Source organism: Scyliorhinus canicula, chromosome 13 (assembly GCF_902713615.1).
Source record: "Scyliorhinus canicula chromosome 13, sScyCan1.1, whole genome shotgun sequence".
Taxonomy (NCBI): Eukaryota; Metazoa; Chordata; class Chondrichthyes; order Carcharhiniformes; family Scyliorhinidae; genus Scyliorhinus; species Scyliorhinus canicula.
The window spans coordinates 73,836,479-73,847,645 of NC_052158.1; positions in this window are offsets into that span (position 1 = coordinate 73,836,479).

Here is an 11,167-nt window from a genome sequence, read left to right on the forward strand (position 1 = left end):
TAAAGTTGGCGAGTCTACTACTGTTGCAGGCAGGGCGTTCCACACCCCTACTACTCTCTGAGTAAAGAAACTGCCTCTGATATCTGTCCTATATCTATCACCCCTCAATTTAAAGCTATGTCCCCTCGTGTTGGTCATCACCACCCGAGGAAAAAGACTCTCACTGTCCACCCTATCTAACCCTCTGACTATCTTATATGTCTCTATTAAGTCACCTCTCAGCCTTCTCCTCTCTAACGAAAACAACCTCAACTCCCTGAGCCTTTCCTCGTAAGACCTTCCCTCCATACCATATTAAATCTCCCTTCTCATCCTCTAAGGAACCAATATTTACCTTAGCCACTCTTTTTTGTTTTATATATTTGTGGAAACTTTTACTGTCTGTATTTATGTTCTGAGCAAGTTTACTCTCATATTCTATCTTACTCTTCTTTACAGCTTTTTTAGTAGCTTTCTGTTGCCCCCTAAAGGTTTCATAATCCTCTAGTCTCCCACTAACCTTTGCCATTTTGTATGCCTTTTCATTCAATTTGATACTCTCCCTTATTTCCTGAGATATGCATGGTCAGTTTTCCCTCTTTCTACCATCCTTCCTTTTTGTTGGTATAACTTTTGCTGAGCACTGTGAAAAATCGCTTGGAAGGTTCTCCAACTGTTTCACCATAATTCTCACTGTTTCACCATAAAGTCTTTGTTCCCAGTCTACCTTCACGAGCTCTTCTCTCATCTCATTTTAATGTCCTTTCTTTAATCACAAAACACTAGTGTTTGATTTTACCTTCTCACCCTCCATCTGTATTTTAAATTCCACCATATTGTGATCGCTCCTTCCAAGAGGATCGCTAACTATGAGATCATTATCAATCCTGTCTCATTACACAGGACAAGATCTAGGACCGCTTGTTCCCTCGTAGGTTCCATTACATACTGTTCCAGGAAACTATCGCGGATACATTCTATAAACTCCTCCTCAAGGCTGCCTTGACCGACCTGGTCAATTAAACCAATCGACATAGAGATTAAAATCCTCCATGATAACTGCTGTACCGTTTCTACATGCATCAGTTATTTCTTTGTTTATTGCCCGCCCCACAGTCATGTTACTATTTGACGACTCCCAGTCGTGACCATCTTTTAACCATGTTTCAGTAATGGCCACTAAATCATAGTCCTGCGTGATGATTTGTGTCATCAACTCATTTACCTTTTTATGAATACTGCGAGCATTTAGGGAAAGTACCCTTATGATGGTTTTTATACCTCTGTTTTGAATCTTCGCACCTCTGTCAGTAATCTCTCCTAAGTTATTTTCCTTTGAACTTTTCTCCTAATTTTCCTTGTCATTAAACCCATGGGGCTGATTTAGCACAGTGGAAACAGCAGGCTTGTAAAGCAGAACAAGGCCAGCAGTGCGGGTTCAATTCCCATACCAGCCTCCCCAACCAAGTGCCATAATATGGCGACTAGGGGCTTTTCACAGTAACTTCATTTGAAGCCTACTTCTGACAATAAGTGATTTTCATTGTTATTTTCATATCCTCATGTAACAACCTGCCGCGTCGCCTCCCATTTATGTTTTTACTTCCCGTTTTATTCCTTTTAGTATTACTGGGCCTATTCACGGAGCTCTCCTCAGTCACTGTATCCTGTATTGTGACCCTTTTTGATTTTTGACTTTGACTTCTCTGCCTTACATTTCAGGAGATGGACCAGATGAGCGGCCTGGTGTCGGACATCAGAATCCTCACCAGGTTCGTGGAACAGGCCCCGGAGGTTACGAGACAGCCGACGACAGAGCGGTCACCAAAGTAGAGGTCAGCGCATGGCACAGAGGTGAGGATCCACTGGGATGCACCCAGATGGGCTGTCAAGCATGAGTTGTTAATGCCATTCAGACTGACCCATCTCTCCCACTGACCACATGTTCATTATCCTGCAGGACCTCCGGCCCCGCCCCCCTCCTCCCCCCCCACCACACCCCGCATTCCATGAGAACACCTCAGAGGAGAGCGCTAATGATGTCACCATCGTTGTGTCACAGCTGCCATCCCCACCCTCCACTGGCATAGAGACAAGCACCTTGGTGGGCAATGTTAGTGCTCTGGCTTCCAGGGCACATTCGGGTGAGCACCACCCAGTTGCTGGTGTATATAAACCGGAGGCAGCAGCACCCAGGCGAGACAGCAGTCGGAGATCTGCTGGATCGCAGGGCCCAGCTGGGTCCCAGTCAAATGCTGAGCGTCTGGAACAGATTTGCCTGGTGCTGCTGCAGACGATTGAATGCAGCCGTGGTACTCAGAGGGAGATGTCAGCGACACTCCAGCAGGTCCACAGCCAATTGGAGGAATCCCAGAGGCAATGGCGAAAAAGATGGCGCCAACAATAGGTGGCACTGAGGCCAACACTGCTAGGGTGGCAACCGCAAATGAGAACCTGGTGCAAGACGTTAGCAGCATGAGTGAAAGTGTCCAAGGTGTGGCTCAGCCAGTGCCGGACATGGCTGAGGGACATGTCCCATGTCACAGTCTCAGATGGGAATAGCTGGGGCGCTGCAGAGCTTGTCCCAGTCGCAGGCGGGCAATGCTGCAGAGCACGAGCACATCGACACAATGGTGCAGACAACAGGGAGCCAACCACCAACCCATGCCCTATCCCCTCAGACATGGGGGTCCTGTACCCCCTGCGCCCGCCCCGGCACACCACGTGCAGGTGATGGGTGTGAGTGACCCCCCCACAGCGGTCAGACTATGGCATAGAATGAGGAGCTCCAGCGCTCAGCTCACTGTGGGTTATCATCACGCTCTACCCCACCACCTCCCCGCCCCCGGCCTCGACAGTGACCTGCTGACGGTGCCAAAACCATGCCAATACCCTGGATTGATGTAGCACAGACTGTGGGAGGATGGGAAATGGGGATGGGGGTGGGAGGGAATATGGAAGTGGGGAGGATAGTGAGGGTGGGGGGGGGGCGCAGAGGGATGGAGGAGGGGAGAGGGCTTGCGATGGCGGTCCAGGCCACATCCTATGTGAAACGGGTGATGGTGAAGGCCTCCTTTGCCCCTCTGCCGTCTGTACTCCAGTCTGTGGCTGGTACTTTGGTTCCTCCCCGGGGTCTCCCTCTTCGTAGGACACCTCCTCATCGTCCTCCTCCTCCTCCTCAGAGGTGGCCTCCTACTCCACCTCCAACACATCACTCCGCTGCTGTGTCAGGTTGTGGAGGACACAACAGACCACCATAAAGAGGGCGCCGCTCCGGGAGGTGTACTGCAGTGCCAGAGCATCAGAACTGCTTTTTGAGGAATCCAGTTCACCATTCAATGACAGCCTGGGTGGCCATATGCACCTCACTGTATCGAGTCTCCGCATCGGCCACTGGCCTCCACACTGCCCCTTATCCCCGAAGAGCCAACTGGTCATTCTGGGATGGTCCTTGAAGAGGCTGGGGATGTCCGACTGCCCCAGGATATAGCTGCTGTGCACCCTTCCAGGGAAGCCTACACACATGTGCATGATCTCAAGGTGGTTGTCTGATTGGTATGGTCGGCAATAAGCCCAAATGCGACATGGCACACCCACCGATGGGAATCCACTTAGGATGTGTGCAGTACTCACTTCACTACTATTGCAAATTCCTTCCAATGCCCAATTGCAAGTGTGGACCAGGTGAGACGCCACCCGGGAGGCCACCCGGCCCATCCATGACACCTGGGTGGTCAGGTATAGAGCAAGGTGGCTGCCTGGCACGTTCCTGGAATGCAGACACCTTGGCAGGACCCAGATGGCACCTTGGAACTGCCACCCTGGCAGGAGAACTGCCCAGGTGTCAGGGTAGCAGTGCACAGGTGTCCTGGTGCCAGGGTGGTACTGCCAAGGGTCAGGGACAGCCATGCCCATGAAAGGAGGGTGGGGGTTTGAAGGGTGGGGTAGTGCAAGACATGCAAGAAGGGGCCTCCAGGAGATTGGGGGTCTTGGAAGGGGGGTCTGTAAGGGGGCGTGGGGCGAGGGGTCCTGAAGATCTCCGTCTCCTAGGGACCCCATAGAGAGGTGTCCTCACTTGGGGTGTGTGGGGTAATGCCCATGTGTGTGGCGGAGGTGACATTGCCCATTGGTATGGTGGACCCACAAGCTCACTTAGAGGTCGGGGCACCCTTTCAAAACGGCTGCCCGATCTCAGAGTTCAGCTCCCGACAGCTGAAAAAAATTCGAAGTGTGGCCTAAACGGATCTGATGTTATACCCCATAGGCTTTTGGAGATTAACTTTTCTGCATACCAAACGGCTTTACCATCTACAGCAACCTCACAATGGAGCAGGCTCTCAACTACTTGGCCTCCACCAATTACATGAACTGCTCAACCTTCAGCATCATTGTTCACTGCATAACTTCAACTGCCATGGCTAGATGGCTTTTACTTTACTGGACCATTAAATCAAATTCTATGGACTAACTTGAAAGTGAAATACAATCAAATTTATCTTCCAAGAAACAGTAAATGTACACTCCTGCTTTAGTTTTACTCCTTGGTGATGTGAAATTTCCAAGACCCTTCCCCACCTTCTCACATTTTAAAATTTTTCTTTGTCACTTTATTTATTCAATATTCTGGTTTTAATATAAATTGGTTTCAAATGTATTGACTGTTATCTTTTTCTGTTCAAGACAGTTCCCAACCAAACAACTCCCCCCCCCTCCGCCCCTCATCAGGCCAATGGACCTGCTCAGAAACAGGAAATAATGTGCTCTGAAGTGGCCATTTTGCCATTCCCTCATGCCAGATCAACCTGTGCACAGAGTCTCCTGTTTTGCATTTTGCTTTACTTAAGATTGTATGTTTTTATTTATAAATGATTGTATAGCCAGATAAGCTTGTCTTTGTTTAAGATTTTCCGGACAGTTTTTCACTTATGATCCACATTGACTTGACTGAGCAAGGCTGTTATTACTCGATGCATTGAACCAAGTTATGCATTTATTTTTTCTTCTTTTATAAATTTAGAGTACCCAATTTTTTTTTCCAATTAATGGCCAATTTAGCGTGGCCAATTCACCTCCCTACACATCTTTTTAGGTTGTGGGGGTGAGACCCACACAGACACGGGGAGAATGTGCAAAGTCCAGATGGACAGTGACCCAGGGCTGGGATCGAACCCGGATCCTTGGTGCCATGAGGCAGCAGTGCTAACTACTGTGCCACCGTGCTATTCATGTATTTATTATTTCCAACGACTGGCATGTGCCATAAAAGTGGAGCTCAATACTGGAATACTTGTTTCGCATTTTGTTTATTATGTTTAATCTTTATGATTCATTGGAAGTCGTCATAATGTTGAATAAGCCATGAATAGAAGTATTTTAGTAACAACAGAAGTTTATAATCATTGGATTATGTGAATCTAGGTTTACCATTGGAGCTTGGATTATTTGACTTGTTTGTATTATTATATCTGAGTATTTGGTTAACGTGCTTGTACTTGGATGAGTGATTGCACTGTTGTGTATTAAATCAAAGGCCACTGTCTTCTGTTGCTTCCACTTTTACACAGTCCCCTGTTCCTCACTGAAACAAAATCAAAATATTGTGGATACTGGAAATCTGAAACAAAAACAGGAAAATGCTGGAAAAACTCAGCAGCATCTGTGGAGAGAGAAATAGATTTAACATTTCAAGTCTGGATGACTCTTCTTCATATGGACTTGACATGTTAAATCTATTTTCTCTCTCCCCAGATGCTGCCAGACCTGCTGAGTCTTTCCAGCATTTTCTGTTTTGTGTCTCCTATTCCTCCATTCGTTTGGGGCAAATAATTACCCACTCCACACCCCCTTTCCAGATGGGTGCAACAGTGATCATAATAATGCATGATAGAGCTTTCCCAGGTGGAGGAATAAATGAACAAATTAAGTGGCTGACTACTGAGTATTATTAGAAGTCTCCATGGATTAAGCTGGTCCTCTCTCCCCTTTGCTGGTTCTTGAGGCTGCACAGTAACTCGTTCGATCGGGTTTTAGAAGCACGATGATGAGCACAATTCTCGTTGATGCAGTTGATCTCAAGCATTGCCCTGAAATATAGAAATCTTTTGGCACCGACTCCAATCATGGCATTCCCTCAACATCTCTGCTAATCTGTGTAGGAGAAAAGAGAGACCTGCTCTTGTGAGCGATTCTATGACAAACATCTCAAAATTCTTCAGATATATTACTTTTTAAAATGTTATTAGTGTCATAATATAGTTTAATATGGCAGCCGACATGCATACAATGGGATCTTACAAATGGCAATGGATGAACAAATGATTTGTCACATCGATTGAGGGATGAATGTTGATCAGGACAATGGTTGGGGGGGAGGGGACTTTGGAAAACTGTCATAAGCTTTTGAAAATGCTTCAGAGTGCAACTCCATCGACACTCAGAAAGCTTAACAACATCCAGGACAAGGCAACCCCTTGATCGCCACCCCATCCACCGCCTTCAATGTTCACTATCGCCACTAGTAAGTAAGTAAAGTCATCATAGTCCCAGATGACCGTAGGTTGTTTCCCCCTTTGAGGGCAAAACCTGACTGGTGGTGGTTTAACCTGAGGATCACCACACCTCAGAGGAGGGGCAAAGTTGTGAAGGTGGGCCTTCATGAGTAACCTCAGCCGGTACGGGACTTGGACCCATGCTATTGGCTTTGCTCGGCATAATGAGCAGCTGTCCAGCCACCTGAGCTAAACTGGCCAGTCACTGCAGTAACAGCAGTGTGTTGATGAATTGCAGCAACTCTCCGAACCTCCTTCGACAGTAATTTACAAATCCACGGCCTCTAACATCTAGAATTACAAGAACAGCAGACGCATGGGAACCCTGTGGCATGAAAATTTCCCCGCAAGCCACCCACCATCCTGACTTGCAATATTTTACTGCTGCTGGGTGTAAAACCTTGAACTCCCTCACAGAGTGTATTAACAACACATAGAATGCAATGATTCAAGTAGGCAGCTCATGACCACCTCTCAATGGATGTGCAACCCACACTTACCTTTGCAGCAGAACTCTGATCCCATGAACGGATATATGAAAAAGACTTTGGAATAAATTATTATTATTTTTTTTTTAAATTTAGATTACCCAATTAATTTTTTCCACTTAAGGGGCAATTTAGCGTGGCCAATCCACCTACCCTGCACATCTTTGGGTTGTGGGGGCGAAACCCACTCAAACACGGGGAGAATGTACAAAATCCACACGGACAGTGACCCAGAGCCGGGATCGAACCTGGGACCTCAGCGCCGTGAGGCAGCAGGGCTAACCCACTGGGCCACCGTGCTGACCGACTTTGGAATAAATTATGACATGATTTTGACTGATTACAGGCCCCTTAATTCAGTCACAAAGTATAAAGAGTAAGTATAAAAGCCAACCTGCCTACTCCAGCCTAATTACCACATATGTTGTCATGGTTCCTTCAAAGCTTGCAGGCTGGAGAACAGGACCAGGTCATATATTTTAAATAGTTATGTAGTGTGCATTTGATCAATCAGATGTATGCTGGCTGGAGATTTAGAATCTGCGGTTGGAATGTTTCAACCCTCCTGTCCCCTCAGCCGTGAATTCTCCCTCGGAGGAACAGGCGAGCCCTTGAAATTTCCATGTCAGCGTGAAGGGCTGGAAAATTTTGGCCCGAGCGTCAGTTGTTAAAATCAAACCAGCTTTGGCAAATTGTAAGGGTATATTAAAGGCCACAGGTGTTTGTGGAGCTAAGTTAGTATTAGGGGATCGCACAAAATGGAGATCATCTCAGCTGACTGAAACCTTCCCAGAAAATTGGATAGATGAGTCACCTCCCAAACTTAGACACGCTATAGGAAAAAAGATAGTGAAAGTCTCATCATTTAGATTGGGACATTTAATTGCTTTTCTTTCAAAACGAGCTAGCACAATTTTACTGTTTACATGAATTACATCATTATATATTCACTTGTTTATTATTCACTAAATTGCCCTGATGAATTGAAACTAGAATGGTGACTTGTATGTATTAATCATGCTTTCAAATAATCTTGTGAAAGCACAAGATGATTTCCAGATGTAAAAACAATTAACAGAAAAGGTTTTCAGTTTGTTGTCCTGCGTGCTTCACCATAAGTCTCCCCAGACAACAAGGCTAGTGAAGTTGTGCTAAAAGGGATTGAGAGTTGGGACTGGGACAGGCAAGTCATCTAAAAATGGGAACTGAATAGTCTTGAGTTGGAAGAGGGGAAATGACTTAATAATTGAACACAGACCTCTGGGCAATAGTAACATTTGTCAATCTGATCACCCAGCATGTCAAAAATCAGATAAGAGATTCTGCTGTGCATTGGTGTCCAAGGCCTCCATAGTGACAGTATGAACATTTGTAAAATATGTTCCAGTGTTACTGAGCACAGGGCTTGACTGAAGAAGCCTCTGGTGTTGCCATGATGGACTGCATTTCCTGAAGAAGCCCGTGGTGTTGCTATGATGGACTGCACAGCTGCAAATCATTGATTTGTCTCAGGAACTGACAGACAATTCACTATACGCTTTGCAACCCCAAATAATTGCACGCTTATGCTCAATGAGGTACTATTGCCTGGAAGGTCTCTCCTTATGTGATATGACCCAAGTGGTTTTGTTTTTTGATTGGGGGACATTGTTTGTAAGGCTGTTTAACTATGTAACTTGAGTCATGTGTGATTAAGTTTTCTTTTCTTCTTGACAAATCTTTCAAATTTGAAAAACACGGAACTGTTACTGGAATTCGGCTTTTGGCTCAGTAGGTTTCTCCTCATTTTCAGAACACGAAAAAAGGCTATGGTCAGGAAGACAAGTTTCTCTCTGGAAATTGGCTTTCTCAGTAAATAAAGGCTGCTGTGGTCATAAGAGAGTAAATATGTGTCCAGCTAGTGAACACAAGGCATGGCACAGATGAGTTCCTTCTGATTAAACAGAGCAAATATAATTAAAGGCAACATATGTGATAAATATTGACATATAAATAGAATAATATAGGTTCCCAATTCGTGCAAATTTCACTTAATTTGTGTTTTATTCATTTCCTTAGTTTTAAAGATGTACCCCAGATAATCAGGATGATGAATGTGAAATTTGTGTTATGTTTTGGACAACCCTCTTGATATTCTGTTGGTTGCTTCAATATGTCCTGAGGTTAGAATTACATTTACCAAATAACAAAATATTTATTCACCTGGCAAATGCTAATTCAAAGTTTGAAGAAATATTTGAGTTTATTTTCAAATCTGTACAGACGCTGCTACTTCAATGAATGGAGAGCTTCCAGGTGTTTTCCTTGACTTAGCATTCCAGTGCATATGCTAAATAAGCATCTTGCTGTTTTGTAATGAATTTAAGAAATTGGCATATTTTATATTTAAAATTTTTCGCAGGAATGTTGATAAAATCTGTGTTAAGCTGCATACAGATAGTATGACTGCTAGACTGGTGATTAAGGTATCATTAAAGTGAGGTAATCATTGATTTGCAGATGAAGTGTTCTGCTAATACATCTTGTGAAGCATTTACTTGTTTACATAGCTAGCTAATGGAATATTGTTAAGGTTTGCAGGACTCCTGAGGTAATCTATGAGGGGTATTGTGTTTGGTCCTGGGCTAAACAAGCCAAGAGACAAAGAATGCCTTATGCTTTGGGTACATATGTTGTAGTTTGTGGAGGAGTGTCAGTAAGTCCTAAAACTTTAAACTGAACAGTTGTGTTTCAGTAAGGTCCTGAAAAGTGTTCTTGCCAAAGATTCTGTGCAGAGGAAAGTAAATAAAACCCTGGTTGTTAACTTTATGAATGAGTTGTATTTAATATATATTGCTTTGCTTAATTGGAATATAGTGGCAGATTTAGAAAGTAAATAAAGGCTTCTGCTTGTACTTAAGAACTGTTGTTCCCTTTCTAACTCTTCCATTCAAATGTTTATCTGATTGAACACAAAACACAGTTTTTCAGATTCCTTGCAGACTCAAACTTTGGGCTGAGCTCATTCACGTTTTGCATTCTCTGGTTCCTTCATAATTCCTTCAGATTCCTGTTGGCTTATTGAGTTCCTGTTCTCTCCAAATGTATTTTCACCCCAAGCTCCAGCTTGTTATCTTTTCCATCTGGATGGCATCCTACAGAAGCCCTTGCCATCTTCACTCTTCATCCACCAGCTTGGTGTTCCCACATCCTCGTACCATCAGTAAGACATCTGTTTGCACTTCTGTATGGGCAGCACGGTAGCATAATAGTGAGCACGATTGCTTCACAGCTCCAGGGTCCCAGGTTCGATTCTCGGCTTGGGTCACTGTCTGTGCGGAGTCTGCAAGTTCTCCCCGTGTGTACGTAGGTTTCCTCCAGGTGCTCTGGTTTCCCCCCACAGTCCAAAGATATGCAAGTTAGGTGGATTGGCCATGATAAATTACCCTTAGTGTCCAAAATTGCCCTTTGTGTTGGGTGGGGTTACTGGGTTATGGGGCTAGGGTGGAGGTGTGGGCTTGGGTAAGGTACTCTTTCCAAGAGCTGGTGCAGACTTGATGGGCTGAATGGCCTCCTTCTGCACAGTAAATTCTATGGGCGCAATTCTCCGCACTCACGACGGTGCGGAGAATAGCGTGGCTCGTAAAATGTTACGGCCACGCTCGTCCGACGCCCTCCCGCTATTCTCCCCCCCCCAGCCCGACTCCCGATACGAATCGCTGCCGCCGTTTTTTTACGGCCAGCAGCGATTCTCAGCTGTCCGATGGGCCGAGTTCCCAGCCCTTTACGGCTGTTTTTACGAACGGCAAACACACCTGGTCTGGCCGTTCGTAAAAACGGCCGTAAAGTCCCGATTTTTAAAACCATGGCACCGATTGGCACGGCAGCACCACGGCCGTGCCAAGGGTGCCATGGGCCCGCGATCGGTGCCCACCGATCGCGGGCAGCGGGTCCGATGCCCGCGCACTCTTTGTCCCTCCGCCGCCCCGCTGTATCACTTCGCGGGGCGGCTGAGGGGCATCCCGGCCCGCGCATGCGCGGGTTTCGCGCAAATGCGCGATGACGTCATCCGCGCATGCGCGGGTTGGAGTCTTCCAATCCGCGCATGCGCGGCTGACGTCATATGACGCGTCAGCCGGCGCAAACTCTGGCAAGCGGGCTTAACGAAATTCG